The sequence below is a fragment of the Marmota monax genome, unplaced genomic scaffold, assembly GCF_021218885.2.
Source record: "Marmota monax isolate L192 unplaced genomic scaffold, Marmota_monax_Labrador192_F-V1.1 WCK01_AAM20220418_F8-fsc00005, whole genome shotgun sequence".
In the NCBI taxonomy this organism is placed as follows: Eukaryota; Metazoa; Chordata; class Mammalia; order Rodentia; family Sciuridae; genus Marmota; species Marmota monax.
In genome coordinates this window covers 5,261,325-5,277,306 of record NW_026692254.1, presented here as the reverse complement: position 1 = coordinate 5,277,306, position 15,982 = coordinate 5,261,325, and the positions used below count along the sequence as shown (strand labels likewise).

At 41.6% G+C, this 15,982-nt stretch overlaps 1 protein-coding gene across 1 annotated transcript in view; it reads right to left on the bottom strand.

The window, feature by feature from the left end:
- Slc24a3 (solute carrier family 24 member 3) overlaps nt 1-15,982 on the bottom strand; it is a 544,045-nt gene that overhangs the window by 159,805 nt on the left and 368,258 nt on the right. The window lies entirely within an intron of this gene.

Below are 15,982 nucleotides of genomic sequence, written 5' to 3'. Positions count from 1 at the left end.
TCGGCACAGGTCTGGTTCACTGTAGGTGCTCAGTAAATATAGGTGGAATGAAGACATAAATAGATAAACAAAAAATTCCAACTGAACCTGTTTACTATCTTGGTCCCTGAAGAACAGTCTTCATAAATGTGTTTCCATATCTTGGTCATCTATGACCAAGAAGGAAGAATTCTACCTTTGGGCAAGAAATTGCTTCTCCACCTTATCCAACCCTGTGTTTACTCACTAATTAAGGAAATATTATTTGGATTCCAGTGTTGGTTGACCACCCAGCATCCATCTCCCACTCTTTCCTGAGGGGATCCCGTTTTAATCAAATTTTCACAAGGCTCTATGTGGAAGGTGACTCCATCCTTTTATCCAAGGGTAGATAATGGTTTCCTAATTGCTGTGTAGTGATGATGATTATTGGTTCAGAGGTGGTCACATGACCTAAGCAGGCCCAATCCAATGACAGGAAAGTCTATGTTGTACTTTACAGTACTGCTGGCTATGGACAAGAATCTGGGGCCCCTAATTGTCATTGGTAGCCATACTGAATGACTTGGAATGAGGTAGACCCTGACTCAGAAATCACTTAAGCCCTTAAGGACATCACTGAGTCATTGATCACATAGTGTGGAGCCTTCCATGCCTCAGGACTTCATAAATACCATAATCATCACTGAGGTCAGTTTGGAGTTTTCCTCTTACTTGCAGCCCAAAGCATTTAATGGATGTGGTTCAAGTTCTAGAATCCTCAGTAGTGATTTGTCTTTCATTACTGACCACCCTTACCACAGGGCATAGGACATGACCACAGCTAGCCATCAGAACACCCCATTCCCTGTCTCACAGTGGGGGTATGTAGGAGGTCTGCTTAAAGGGCCACAAAAGGATTAATAGAGAAGTTGGGGGAGAAGGTCTTTCCTCTCATGAGATACAAACACCCTTTATATCTGAAACTACTAGAAACAGTTGAAATGTAGAGAGAGGTTATCTGAGAAAGTAGCTCACACAGTAAGAAACCAAATCAAGAGATGGAACAGGTACACTACACACTCAGTCTGAAACCAAAGTGGACTTTCTCATTTCATGAGCCAATAATATGCCTTTTATACTTAAGTTTTCTTGAGTTTTTGTCACAATTGTCTTTCATGAAACGTTCTGTAGCAACCTGTGTGAAATGATGGCAACCTTTTGACTCTCAGTCATACTCTAATCTAGTCCGCTGGCCCTCCTTTGGATAAGCTTATTTTCTTTGCACAAGTGTATATTTTGGTCTTTTCCATCGGATTTTAAAATAAGCCTTAACATTTGATTCTGTGGAACTATCAGACAAATGCAAAAAGACATATTTGTTCCAAAACAACTGGCTATAATAAATTATCAAAACCTAATGAAATTTACCATAATGAGATGGGTTATATAAACTATTATTCCTTATCCAATGAAATACTATTAAAAGGGATTATGTAAATCCACATTAAGAGATAAGGACATGCATTCACAATACACTGCTAAACAGAAAATTTTATAAAACAGTATGCAAAATCTCTTTTTCAAATTGTCTAAGTACACACACACACACACACACACACACAAGTATATTTATTTGCATATAAATTTGTAAGGCCATCAATCAAAATAACAGCCACCCTCACTTTGTGTGAATCTGTCTACATTTTACAATCACTGTCTATACTTTTTAATTTTTCCATGCTGAATTTTTATTTCTTGTGTGATTTTTCTAGGTGGTAGGAGATTTTAGAGGTAAAAGCTATGTTTTATACTTCTCTAATCTCTGAGGAGCCGGGAGGCTTGGCATATGGAGAAATCTTAAAAATATCTTTTTATTGATTGATATACTCAATCTGTACAAAATTATTTGCCTGTGGGGTGTTTTGAAGATGTCAATTTAAAAATAATTAATGCTGTATTTTACAGCCTTGGGGATAAGCTAGATAATACATTCCCGAATTACAATGGCCTCAAACGCTCTTTTGCTGTGTGACTTGGCTGATCCAATGATACACAGGTTTTAACATTATCCTTGAAAGGACATCCAAATTCAGTAATTGAAATACAGAACTGCACATCTGTGGATTAGCCAAAACCTAAATAAGCTGTCTATCACTGACATATTCAACTCACTGAATAGCCATCCCTGCTTAGAAGTCCATAAACCATCTCAGTAAGAATATGTCCCCATATTAAGTATGGATCTTGTTTCAGGGCAAGAAGCTCTGTCTAACACACGGTAATATCAATGCTCAGATCTGCCAGGTTTTCAGTGCTTTTAAGGATGCCAGCTAAGGGGCATCACAATGGTTTCCATGCACAGGCAAGGTGAGGAGGGGACACCCACTGTCAATCAGACACCCTGTAACAAAGAACTTCAGGGGAGTCCAAGGGACCTGCAAGGCATAGGGGGCTCCTTGTCAGCAGCTGGTCTCTTCTGGGCATCTGAGGGTATGCCTGCCACCGTGGTTATAGAACCCCCTTGCTATAAAAGTTTGCCATGTCCACCCACGACCCCTCAAAAAGAGATTCCCGCTGGAAAAGCATGCATAAGCAAACTGAACAAAGCAATAAAACAAAGGTACAAAGTTCGAATCCAAGATTCAGGTTACCTCCAGGAAGTACGACATTGGTGGTACTATCAGGGCAACAGGCAAAAATATTTTTAAAAGAGTAAGGCAATTTCAGATTCATTTGACTATTCCTATATTTCCAAAGGACATGATAATATCATTGATGATAATGATATTAATAAATAATATGTGCCACAGCTTGTTGAGCCAGAAATTCCAGGCATGATCCAAGTAAGGATCACATGGTGCATTCACAATACACTGCTAAACAGAAAATTTTATAAAACAGTATGCAAAATCTCTTTTTCAAATTGTCTAGGTACACATTAAGGAACCTTTACATAAGCTTATAAAATACTGTCCTTTATGAGGCCTATCTTATTTAATTCTTTCAGTTTCTGTGGGAGAAAGGGCCCCATTTCTCAGATGACTCAAGAGAGCTTTTAACAATTTGCCCTGGGACACATGGCCAGCAAATGGCAGTGATTAGATTTGACCACAAGACTCTCCCAAGCCTCCCTACAGAGCTCAGCTATCCAGCTGTCTCTCCCTACAGTGGTCATTTCTTTCATTTTCCCTCCCTCCCTCCCTTCCTTTCTGCCTCCTTCTCTCCCTCCCTTCCTTCCTTTCTTTCTGCAATACCGGGGATTGAACCCAGGGCCTCATGTTTGCTAGGTAAGTGCTCTGTCATGACGCTGCCCCCCCTGGACCTTTTAAAAACTTTTACTCTGAATCCAAGTTACCCAAGCTGGTCTTGAACTTGGGATTCTCCTTCCTCAGCCCCCTGAGTAGCTGGGATCATGGGCATGTGCCACCGTGCCTGGACTACAAGGCCATTTCTGATTCATGACTTTTTGTTTTTCAGCTCACCTGTTGGTAAGCTGGCTTCTCCAAACACACAGAGGGAGGAGCAGTTTTAGAATCCCAGCCATCCATTTTGGGGGGCTGTTTGTTAGAGCCACTGATGTTCTTTACTAATGTTATTATTTTTACAAGGTGCACCTCAGAATACAAGACAGCTATGAAGTGTCAATAAAGTTTGATCTGTCCCCATATCCTGGGGCAGCACAAATGTGTTCGAGTTCACTGTGGAATGTGAGCCCCCAGACTGGCTGCAGCCACCAGAACAAGTCAGTGCTTGGGACCTGTTCTGGAAATGACGAGTGAGGGATGTCGAGGGAGAGAGAGAGAGTGGTTCTTTTGGAATTTTAGCTGAGGTTTAGGACCACAGGGGCTTCTCTTCCATGGAAACTTGTCGAAACCCTCTGTGTGGAAACCTGTACTTTGACCTTGATCATGTGCAGCCTGGAGCATGAGCCATGTTTGATATTTGTGTATCTGGCCTTCCTTCCTTCAAAGGTCAGCAACGGGGTCCTTTGCATGCATACCCACCCTGTCTCAGGATGGGCTTGTACAGAATGATTTATATGGAATGAATAGATCCCAAGGACAGTGGTAATCATGGAGTAGCTGGTGTCCAAAGAAACGTTAAATAGCATTGATAGGGCACAAACAGCTGCTAAAAGAGATGTAGCCTGGGGCCTTGCAGGAAGCCCAGGATAGGTGGAGGATTTCACATCAAGTCCTAGACTTGACACCTCCAAGCTGTGTGACTATGAGCAACTCATCTTATCTCATTGAGCTTTCAACATGAGACTCATCAGGTCCTGTTCTCCAGTTAGCTTACAAGGCTCTGGTGAGAAGTACATGGAAACAAATGGGCAGGGAGCTGGGACGAAGCTGAGCATCTCACACACAGTCACTGTTTCAACAGCAACAATGTCATGGGGATATGCCCAGACTAGCCTGCTGCAGAAGAGGAGGCATGTGGAAGAGACCAGTCACTCCAGTTGCCCCAGCTGAGGCTGTCAGAGATCAGTTGACGAGTAGCTCACCCTTCAGCAGGATCCCAGCTGAGACTGGCCCAGCCCAGCCCAAGTTCATCAGCTAAGCAAAACCCAAAGACAGCCAAGCAGTTGTTTCTTGCTGTGTGCCCTTGAGGTTGTGAGGTCATCTGCTGCACAGCACTACCGTGGCAATATGTTGATTGTGTCCTTTGAGACACACATAAGAGGGGAAGCCAAAATAGCCAAAAGAGCTACAGTGAAAACAACAATCATTAGTATCTCCCAAGAGAGTGGACTTGAAAAATTCCTAAGACACAAGACGACAAATTTGAACTTCCAAGGGCAGCCAGGACCTCAGTTGAAATCATGTTTATGTGTTTAAAGTATACACCATCCACAGGCCACCAAAGAAAAAGATGATCCTTTTCTGAGGAAGACACACCTTAGGATTTGAAGAGTTACTTGTGTATTAATTCCACAATGAAGGGTGGAGCATCAACTCAAAGCCAGAGGCAAGCAGGTTGGTGGGAATGACTTGAGGTCCAGTTGCGAGGACCCAAGATAAGTGGCTCCCCTTAACTCAGAGTGTGAAAATCCTAGGACAGAGCTCTACAACATGGCAGAAACAGCTGGTTACCTATTCATTAGCCATTCACTCATTCATCTTGCAAACATGACCCTAATGTTGTTCTTAGTAACAACATCCTCAGGTTTTTCACTTCTCTTGGGACTAACCATGACCATATGGCACAATTTTGTCCAATGAGAATAAGGCACAAATCAAACTAAAGTCATCCTTTCTTCCTGCCTTCAATTTTGATAAGATGTCTGGAATGGTAACAGCCATTGTATGACCACGAAACAACAAAAATGAGGGTACATACTAACATGCTAAAGGTAGCCAAGACTTGAGGACACCATTCTCCATCTGAACTAAGGTCTCAAACCATCTCCTTCCATGCTTCTTATTATGTGAGCAAAGGAACGTGTTATTTCACTCACTATTAGTACGTACTTGCAGTCAGGTGCCTCTCTACTCCATATGGGGCGTAAAAGATCTGGCTGGGCAAGTGTAGTGTAGATGGTTGGAGAAATCTTCACAGAAGAGGTAGCTATTGAACCGAGATTTTAAAAGATAAATACTATCTCATCAGGCAATTTCAAAGGTTGATTGGGACTAATAAATCTGGAGAAGTTTGGCTACGGTTACCTAGGGTAACTAGAAATCACTGTGGTCCGTGAGTTAATGGAGGTGAACAGGCAGTAGCTGAACTGTCCATATATAAGTGCTTCTGAATGGTGAAGGCAGATGCGTTTGAGTGGCACTTTAACCCTGCTGTTTTACGTGGCCTCCACAGTCAGTCGTTTTCACAGATGATTTCTTTTTACTACATCATCTGCACTCCTGCCTCTGTCTTTAATTTCAACGAAGATAATGCTGAAGAAACAATTCCTAGGGAAGATCTTTAGAACTCTGGCCTGAGTGGAAATTGTTCTAAATCTCTCAAGGAACAGGGTTTGAATAATAAGATAATAGAGGTTTCTTTTCCTCCTCTTTTTTCATAGCTTCAAGTGATCACATGTTTAGGCTTGGAAAAATAAAAGTGATTTCTTTGAAAAGCACCTTCTCCCATTACAGTCTCTGTATCTCATGGCCTGAGGAGGCCTCAGGGAAATGGATCATATGCCTGCTCCTGGGTTCTGCTACCACTATGGATTTTATTCTTCTGGAAACACACTGACTGCAGTCACTACAGAGAGACAAGTGGAGCCTCACATCCCAGAATAAGGTGTCCCAACAAGAGCACTGGGGGAAGAGAATGGCTGGGAAGACGAATGTAGTGGATTGCCATTGGCATCCGTCCTCTGTACCACCACGTTCTTCAGGTTTTATTGAGTTCCACGGACTTTTCAAAGGTCAGAATCTGCCTCAAGTTGTCTGAAGACTTTGGTTTCATCTGGCAGGATAGTCAGTGAACGCTGGGAAGCTAACTCTGTGTCGGGAACCCGCAACCAATGTCTGGTGGAACTGGTGTACCAGTACCCCAGCTCCCTCCCTCTCTGGGTGGGGTAGCTCTAGGTGGACTCCCAGGGTTTCCTAACTGGACTAAACTTCAAGTGTCCAAAGTGTTGTCCAAGAGCTTCTTTCATGAGCATCCTTCCATCCATCCTTCACTTTCTACTCCTGTATTTCTATCTACCTCTCAAGTAACCACATACATTCACATTGTTGTCTCCGGATCTGTTTCTGGTTGAGCCAAAATTAAAATAAGAAGAAGTGAGTTAAGGAGGATTGTGGAGGTGGATGAAATACGATTTGAAAACAAGAGGGGTCACTCCCAGAAACGACTGTCTTCCTAAAGTCTAGGGGACTCTCTACTAAGCCCCACCCTGTGGTCATTCTATCGGTTGGCATTGTGAAAATCTTGGGGCTACTGCCAACTGAAAAAGTTGATCTTGCAAGCACTCAAAGTTTAAAGAAAGGGGTAATGTGAATGTACCTGCTCCATTAGCACAAATCCTATAATTATTTTACTTTAAAGGAGTTTCGAGGTGCCTAGGTGTGGGCTGGGGTGTAGTTTGAGTGGTAGAGCATTTGCCAGGCTTTCAGGAGACTCTGGTTCTGTACTCAGCACTGCAAAAAAAGGAAAAATAAAAATAAAAAAAAAACGATGCCCAGGTGTGGGACAGCTGTTCAGTGTTCTTGGAGGTCTCCATATTGGGAGTCGTTATTTTGGAGCCTTGGGAATAACAGACTTGCCCTCTCCAAGGAGATGTTTTAGTAGAGGATGAGGATCACAGATGCCCCCTTGCATTCTTGTTTCTTCCCCCTTCTCTCCTTTTCTGACTCCAGGTGACATTTTCACACTGTCCACTTCCTGAACTATTGGCTCCTATGTCCTTAAGGAAGTCATTGAGTCTTTCAGGCTGTTTTCCTTTGATATCTCCTGAAGGAGGCTCTGAGAACAAGGTTTGGACTGCCTGGGCTGAGGCTGAGGCTGAGGCTGAGGCTGAGGCTGAGGCTGACGTGGCCTGCAGGGAACACCTGTGGGGCAGGTACAAGCTCTCTCTATTTACTCTCACAATCTGCAGGAGAGGACGCTGGGTGTCAAATGGAGACAGAGGCACAGGGAAGTTCAGGAACTTGATGTACGCCACATAGCAAGAGGCAGAGGAAGGATTCCAGCCCAGGGGACTCACCTCTTCAGTGGGCTCTCCCGACCACCAGGCCACAGGGCACGTCTGAAGGAGGACTGTCTTCCTTCTCTTTGAGGGGAATCTGCTCCTCTCACCTCTGCCAGACTTCCAATCCCTTTTTGCAGAGACCTACTTTAAGATGGGGGCTCTTAAGTTGGATTCGTAAGCTCCAACTCCCAAGGAGCTCTTAGAATTTAGAACCTTGTTGGTTTGGATAAGGATTAATTACACTTTTGTTCTCTTTAACTGATTTTCTATTATTAATTTTTAAAAATTTTAAATGTTTTTATTTGTTCTTTTTAGTTATACATGATAGTAGAGTTTATTTGGACGTATTTATACAAACATGGAGTATGTCTTATTCTAATTAGGATCCCAGTCTTGTGGATATACATGATGTGGAGATTCACTGTGGTGTATTCATATATGTACATAGAAAAGTAATGTCAGGTTCATTCCACTGTCTTTTCTATGCCCACCCCCTGTCCCTTCCCTTCATTCCCCTTTGTCTAATCCCTGAACTTCTGCTCCCTCCCCTTGTTGTGTCTTAGCATCCACATACAAGAGAAAACATTCCACCTTTGGTTTTTGGAGTTGGCTTATTTCACTTAATATTGATAGTTTCCAGATCCATCCATTTACAAGCAAATGTCATATGTCATCAAGCCATTGTTTTATTTTAATGGCTGAGTAATATTCCATTATGTATCTATACCACATTTTCTTTTTTCAAAATTTTTTAATTTATTCTTTTTAGTTACACATGACAGTAGAATGTGTTTTGACATATCATACATACGTGTAGTATAACTTCCCATTTTTGTAGTCATAGATGATATGGAATTACAGAGGTCAAATATTCATATAAGAACACAGGAAAGTCATCTACTTTTTTTCTCACCCCTCTGCCCTTCCCCCCATAACCCCCTGCCCAAAAAGGTGAACCTAAACTCCTCCCTCTCCACCCACTATCATGAGTGAGCATCTGCATATCAGAGAGAGCACTGGCCTTTGGGTTTTAGGGGTTGGCTTATTTCACTTAGCATGATAGTGTCCAGTTCCATCCATTTATTGGCAAATGCCATAATTTTATTCTTCTTCATGGCTGAGTAACATTCCATTGTGTGTGTGTGTGTGTGTGTGTGTATCTCACATTTTCTTTATCCATTCATCTGTTGCGGGGCATTTATGTTGGCTCCATAGCTTAGCTACAGTGAATTGAGCTGCTATAAACATTGATGTGGTTGTATGTTGATTTTAAGTCCTTTGGATATATGCTGAGAAGGTGGATAACTGAGTCAAATGGTGGTTCCATTCCTAGGGTTAAATGGTGGTTCCATTTCTAGTTTTTTGAGGAATCTCCATACTGTTTTCCAAAGTGGTTACACCAATTTGCAGTCCCACCAGGAATGTATAAGTGTACCTTTCCCCCTACATCCTCACCAACATTTGTTGTTTCTTAATTCTTGATACTTGCCATTCTGACTGGGGTGAGATGAAATCTCTGTAGTGTTAATTTGCATTTCTAAAATTGCTAGTTCTGATTGACAAATTTGTGCATATTTATGAGGTACAATGTGGTGTGTTTTATTTGCTTTTTTTTTGCAGTGGTGGAGATGGAATGCAGTGCTGTTAGGCAAGCTCTCTGATACTGAGCTGCATCCCCAGGCTCAATGTAATGTTTGATTCATATACATGGTGGGTAATTATCACCTCAGGATGATATCTATCATCGTAAACATTTATCATTTCTTTAAATATTCAAAATCCTCTCTTCCAGCTATTTTGGAGATGTACAAAGCATTATTGTTAGCTATATCCACCCTACTGAGCCGTTGTTCTCCCTAACTTCTAATTCAAATTCAGCATTTCCTTCCTCAATGAATATAGGCAATAAGTCATACTAAGTTTGTCAGGTTCTGGGATTATGTCCTCCATGGAAATCATGGATCTTTCATATCACACCAGTGGTGTTGCCAAGACCTTGAACTATTATCTACACTTACCACTACTGCAAAAATAGGTAGTTATATGCTAGATAGTAGATGCTAGATCTTCTATCAAATGAATTAACAAGTGATCACAAATGTTACTGTATCACCGTGTACTTTAATATGTACCTGTTATGGTTTGGATATGAGGTGTCCCCAAAAGCTCATGCATGAGACAATGCAGGAATTTTTAGAGATGAAATGATCAGAATTATGACCTAATCAATGGATTGATCCATTTGATGGATTGATAATGTGAATGGATTAATGTGTGGTGACTGTAGGAAGGTAGGGTGTGGCTGGAGAAGGCAGGGCTCATATTATCCACGGCTCCTGACACCCAGCTCTGTCTGCTTTCTGTCTGTCCTTAACTCGGCAGCTTTCCTCTGCGTGCCCTTCTGCTGTGATGTTCTGCCTCATTTCAGACCCAGAGCTGTGGAGTTGGCCGACCTTGGACTGAACTTCTGAAACCATGAGCCAAAGTAAACTTTTCCTCCTCTTGGTTGTTCTTGTTGGGTACATTGGCCACAGTGATGTAACCCTGAATAACACAGTACCAGACTGACCCGGAATGCATACAAAATGGGAACTCCCTAGCATCACTGCTAGAGGATCTAATTAGCGGGTCTGGGCTGTGGTAAAGGGGTCTTGGTAAAGGGGTCTGCATTTCCAACTAGCACCACATGAAGGTTCTGAATCAGGTGGCCCAAGGGAACACAGTCAGAGGGAATCCTCAAGTGTTCCCATCTATAGGGCCCTAGTAGGACAACTTGAGGGTGGTCAAATGCAGGATAGTGGGAGAAGGAGGCTGGTATGTTTGACAGGGTCAGGCAAGAAACGAAGCCAACTCAAAATTTTGAGTCTGACCAAAGATAACTTTTCTGACTGAAGACAATTTAACAAAGGGCTTATTTGAAGCAGTACAGTCAGAGTTAGGGGAGCCAACAAAAGGCACCTAGATCCTTGTAAGAGTAGGAAGCCGTGATCTGTTTGTGGGAATGGAGTTGCCGTAGCCAGGGTGGTGATCGTGGGGAAAGAACTTCCCAGAAGGTCTGGAATCCGAGAGGAAGAAGGGAAACAGCTGCTGCCAGACTCTGGATAACCAGGAGGGAGTTGGGAAGAAATGCCCAACCTCTCTGCTCCTGTCCTGCTTCTCATTGGTTGTACTGGAAGCCAGAGGCGCAGAAACCCTGGGAACTCATCCTTAGTGACTGAGTGCAGAGCAGGGCATTGAAGAGCAGAGAACGGGGAGGGGTACAGCAGAGAAGACCACTAGGAAGAATGAGGAAGGAGGGAAAGGAGAACGGAGCCACACAGGGGAGAGGAGGGCCTCCGGAGTGGAAGGGTGAGAAAAGGGACCCCAGCCTGAGCCCAGTTCTGCACAGAACTCTGGGCATATAGATCACACCAGAGACTCTGTCTTTCCTTGAGGCACAGGAATCAGTCATTTGCTGTAGACCACCTGAGAAAATGCAAATTCCTAGGAACTTTCCACTCTCAATGTATCTTGGTGAAGTGGCCTCAGTAGCTCAATGTAGCTTTTTAAAGGTTACCAGGGTGATCCAGAACACACCCAAGAGCTGCTGGATAGGCACCCAAACCGGTGAGGAAGATTCCTGTGGATCTGATGGGATGCCAACATGTCTGCTGAATATGAAACCAGAACACTTGATATTAAAGCTGGGAATAGAGCTATTGAGGGGAAGAGTTTGGTAAGATTATCTGAAGGAGCTGATTCTTATACTTCATCTGAAAAGATGAACAGTCATTATCCAAGCAAAGAATCCAGGACAGAACTAGCAAGGGAGCAGCATGAATAAAAGCATGGTGTCTTAAATTAATATGGCTTATGCTGAACACCATGAATTATTCACTGTTGTTGGAGGGTAGATTGTAAGTGAAGAAGCAGCGACAGAACCGGAGGCATAAGTGACGTTCAGTTTGGGGACGGTCTTATATGCCATGCTGAACTACTTAGATGATAAATCTGGATTAACTGTTCTTAAGTAGGAATCTCTGTAGGCTCTACCAGATGAACCTCACGATCATGGTTGTGATGATCTGATGTGAAGATGATGGTGATGGTGGTGATGATGGTGATCACAGTGACTATGATAGAATGATGATGGTGATAATGATGATTTGATGATGTGATAATGACAAAGATAATGATGGTGGTGGTGATGAAAAATGATGTTCGTTCGACATCAGCTGTGGGCCTATAACTACTTTAAAACTTGATCCTTTTGAATATATCATGAAGTAGGCACTGTTGCTGCGTTTCCTTTCCAAACAAGAAGATGGATGCAGAGATAATATACACCCAGAGTCACAGAGCCAGTACAGGCAGAAACTGGACTCCAACCCTATGTGTCTGACTCCAGTCCAAGTCAGAGCTTGTGGTTCTAATTCTAATTTCATTTTGCTTATGATACCCACTGATTTCTCATGACCTGTCAAGTTTTCTTGGATTCTTGCTTGCCTTTCTTTCTGTCCCACTTTTTCGATGACACCCACATCCTTCCCTCTAAACCCAGGTGGCATAGTCTAGGAGTTATTAAAATTCCATGCAAAGGCTGATTGACTAGCGGCCTTATTTCTAGCATTGAGGTCTTCTTCTTCAGACTCACTTGAGAAAATGAGAATAATGAATTCTACCCTAGGGAAGTATTCTCCTTATTTTAAAAGTTAACTTTTCTGGAGGATTTGAAATTTCAAAAAAAAAAAAATGCACTCTGCAAGATAGTAGAACTCTTCGCTTCAAGTCCAAGAGACCTATTTCTTGCCCAAGTTTTTTTACTAGTAATTTGAGTTAAGCCTTTCCAAGGAAAACCACAATAGGCTAGGAATTTTTGTGCCAGGATTAGTACTAAGCTGCTGCACATTTCCTTTGAAAGATACCAACCGGGTTGAAGTTATCAGGAAATTTGCATTCTTGTCTTCCTGTCATTTTCTTGTTATTCTCTCTGCAGTCACCGTTTTGGGAGCTGCTGGGCACCACAGATGCCAGATAACATCAAACAGCTGAACTGTAAGCGAATCAAGGGCAAGCAACCAAAACCAGAATAGGCCTGAGACATGAGCACCCAGGGCAGGCACGTAATCTGGCGCCTCTTCAAACCCATATTCTTTAAATATTTACTCAACACTTATTCAGTGGAGGAAGGAGGACAAAACTAATCTTCTATTAACAAAAAAATGTATATAGAAATAAAGGTGCTAAGTAATTCATTTCCACTGGTGCAAACATAGTCAATATGCTGAAAAATATTCTACAACCCCTCCCATTTTTCTGGATTGTTATTCTCTTTTAAGTTTCTTTTGTATTTTTCTAAGACAGCTTATTTTGGGTGAATTCAAAGTTTTCATATTTAATATTTGGAGAGTAAAACACATCTTATTTAACCTTGGTAAATATTTTACATGTTTTTCATTTAACAATTTCAGTTGGATGGGATGAGGTGAGAATTTAACAGAACACATGTGATAGAGGTAGGTGGGTGGGAGAAAAAGTGGGAAGTGGCTTCTTATTTCTATGTTAAGGGGCTGTTTCCTTCAGGGGAAGAGGGTCAATTTATTTGTCTTCAGCTGTGTAAAGAATTGTGTCATGTGGAAATCCAAGTGTCATCAGCTTTCTAGTTTATTATAGTGATGGTTGAGTGCCCCAGAAGGCTGGCATTCTGAATCCAGCTTTGGACACATAGTTGGAAGTCATGACAACCTTCTCCTTAATTGTGTGTCTTTACTATGTCCTATTAACAGAACCAAAGGAGTTCCCCATAGGGCATGCTCCTGGAGGAGAATCTGATTTTGCATCAGGGGTGATGAGCTACATTTCCTCCCAGAAATGTCTAGCCTGATCCTTCTTGTGAGGGTTGTAAAAGGCTAATAAGCTGGATGACCATGGGTAGGGGTTCCATCTGGGTCTGTGTGTATAAATGAACAAAGTCCACAGGCTTGAATGGGATGTAAGCTCTGACTTTCCTATTGCTTAAGATCTGGTACAATTAACTAAGCCAGATCAAAGCTTCCTATTTCAGCACTTCCAACTTCACACTTCAGTGACAATCCATTAAAATAATTACCAGATGATTACTGTGGACTTTTAGCTAGGAGATTCAAAACCTCTCTTGTTAGACAATTAGCTTGGCTGGGCACATGGGCTCCTTCTCCTCTGGCTGATGTAGGCTGGCTTGAAATTCAGGAGTCGTCCAGAACTGTGGCATCTTAGTACCCAATGACTCCTGGTCTAGGCATGTCCTTACAATCTGTTCACCTGGTATGTGTCCTTAAAATGCAACCAGGGCTCAAGAGAATGATGCTCTTGGACTATTCTAAAAATCTTCTCTGTTGTTTCAGGAACAATGTGAGGTGTTGTTATTAATGAATAGGGCTGACTCTTGCTGCAGTTTGTAGATGCTGACACTAATGTTAGAAGTTGCGGCTGTAAGGCAGCAAGCTAGAATTTAATTATGCTTTTAGTTACCTCCCTCAAGGCTCCAAAAAAGCAAGAAACACAGTTGCAAATAAGAATTCAGGAGCTATCCAAAGGCATGTGTGGTAGAACATACTAACTCACGAGAGAAATAAATCCCTTGAGGTTATAAGTGTTATAAAGAGACTGGAAGACAGTGGTATCTTTGAGATTTTGCACTTCTTTTCTGCACTTTATAAAATAGGAATGGAAGAATTTGGCTAGCTGATTACTGCTGCTCCTCTCCATTGTAAATAAGCCAATGGAGGCAGTGAGGATACCTGCTTATGAAGCCAAATCAGATAGCGTGGGTCCAAATCTTGGTGAGTGATGCAAGGTATTTAAACCTAAGGCTCTAGTGTTCTCATCTGTAAAATGGGAAAAAATAATACCTTCCTTATATTATTCTGAAACTAGATAATATATGCAAAATTGTTAGTACAATAGCTGTTGTGAGTATTCAGTAAGTGCCAGATAATATTGTCATTGGGGAATCATTGTTATTTTAATCAATTGGTTAGAAAAGTGGGACCGATTGGATAGAAATGGACTTAGGGAGGCATTCATACCTTTTCTTTAGAAAAATCACAAGAAAAGATTAGCAGGCTTATTTCTTTGACAACTTCTGGGAGGCCCTTAGTACAGATGCCTGGGGAATGGTTGACCAAGAGCTTGATTTCCTTTTCTTCCTTTGTCTCCTAAGAGTAGTTGCCCATCCAGAGAAACCCAACCTAAGCTTCACATTCCAACAAACACAAGGTTTAGGATTCCCCAGCAGTCAACAGGGATGGCCAACTCAATGGTAAAACCCAACTGGATCCAATGTTAATTACAGCTGAGAAGCAGGTGGTGTCTAAATCTGGGTCCATCTGTTTCACATCTGTGGGAAGTTTCCCCAGTGGAGAAGACAGAGCCATGGCCAATTTCTTTGTGTTCCAAGAAAGACTGGACTCTTGCATTCAATAAATTATCTTATTTATTTGTCATGATAAGATTTTTCTCTGATCTACATAACCACAGAAACATGGTTGACATCCAAGCAGAAATTATTTGATTCAATTCTATTAGTCATATTTATGTTACCTATATTTTTAAGAAAACAAAGTCTACTCATTGAAAAGATCATGGATCCTGTAGGGAATTCCATTGTCATTAGTGATCAATTGGGGACTTTAAATCCACTTACATCAGCCAATTAAGAAAGCATTACTTAAATCAAAAATCAAGAAAAGGGATGGAATCAAACTAAAAGGCTTCTTCACAGCAAAGGAAACAATAAAAAAAGTAAAGAGGGAGCCTACAGAATGGGAGAAAATCTTTGCTACCCGCACCTCAGATAGAGCAATGATCTCCAGGATATATAAAGAGCTCAAAACATTTAACACCAAAAAAAAAAAAAAAAAAGAAAGAAACAAAGAAAGAAAAACAAAAAGAAACCCAATCAATAAATGGGCATAGGAACTGAACAGACATTTCACAGAAGAGGAAATACAAATGGTCAACAAATGTATGAAAAATGTTCAACATCACTGTGATTAGAGAAATGAAAATTAAAACTATGCTGAGATTCCATCTCACTCCAGTCAGAATGGCAATTATCAAGAATCCTAGAAACAATAAATATTGGCAAGGATGCGGGAAAAAAGGGTACACTCATACATTGCTGGTGGGATTGAAGATTGGTGCAACCACTCAGGAAAGCAGGATGGAGGTTTCTCAGAAATCTCCATGATTTACACCAAAGGACTTAAAATCAGTGTACAACAGTGACACAGACGCATCAATGTTTATAGCAGCTCAATTCACAACAGCTAAATGATGGAACCAACCTAGATGCCCTTCAACAGATAAATGGAAAACAAAAATGTAGTATATATACACAATGGAATATTACTCAGT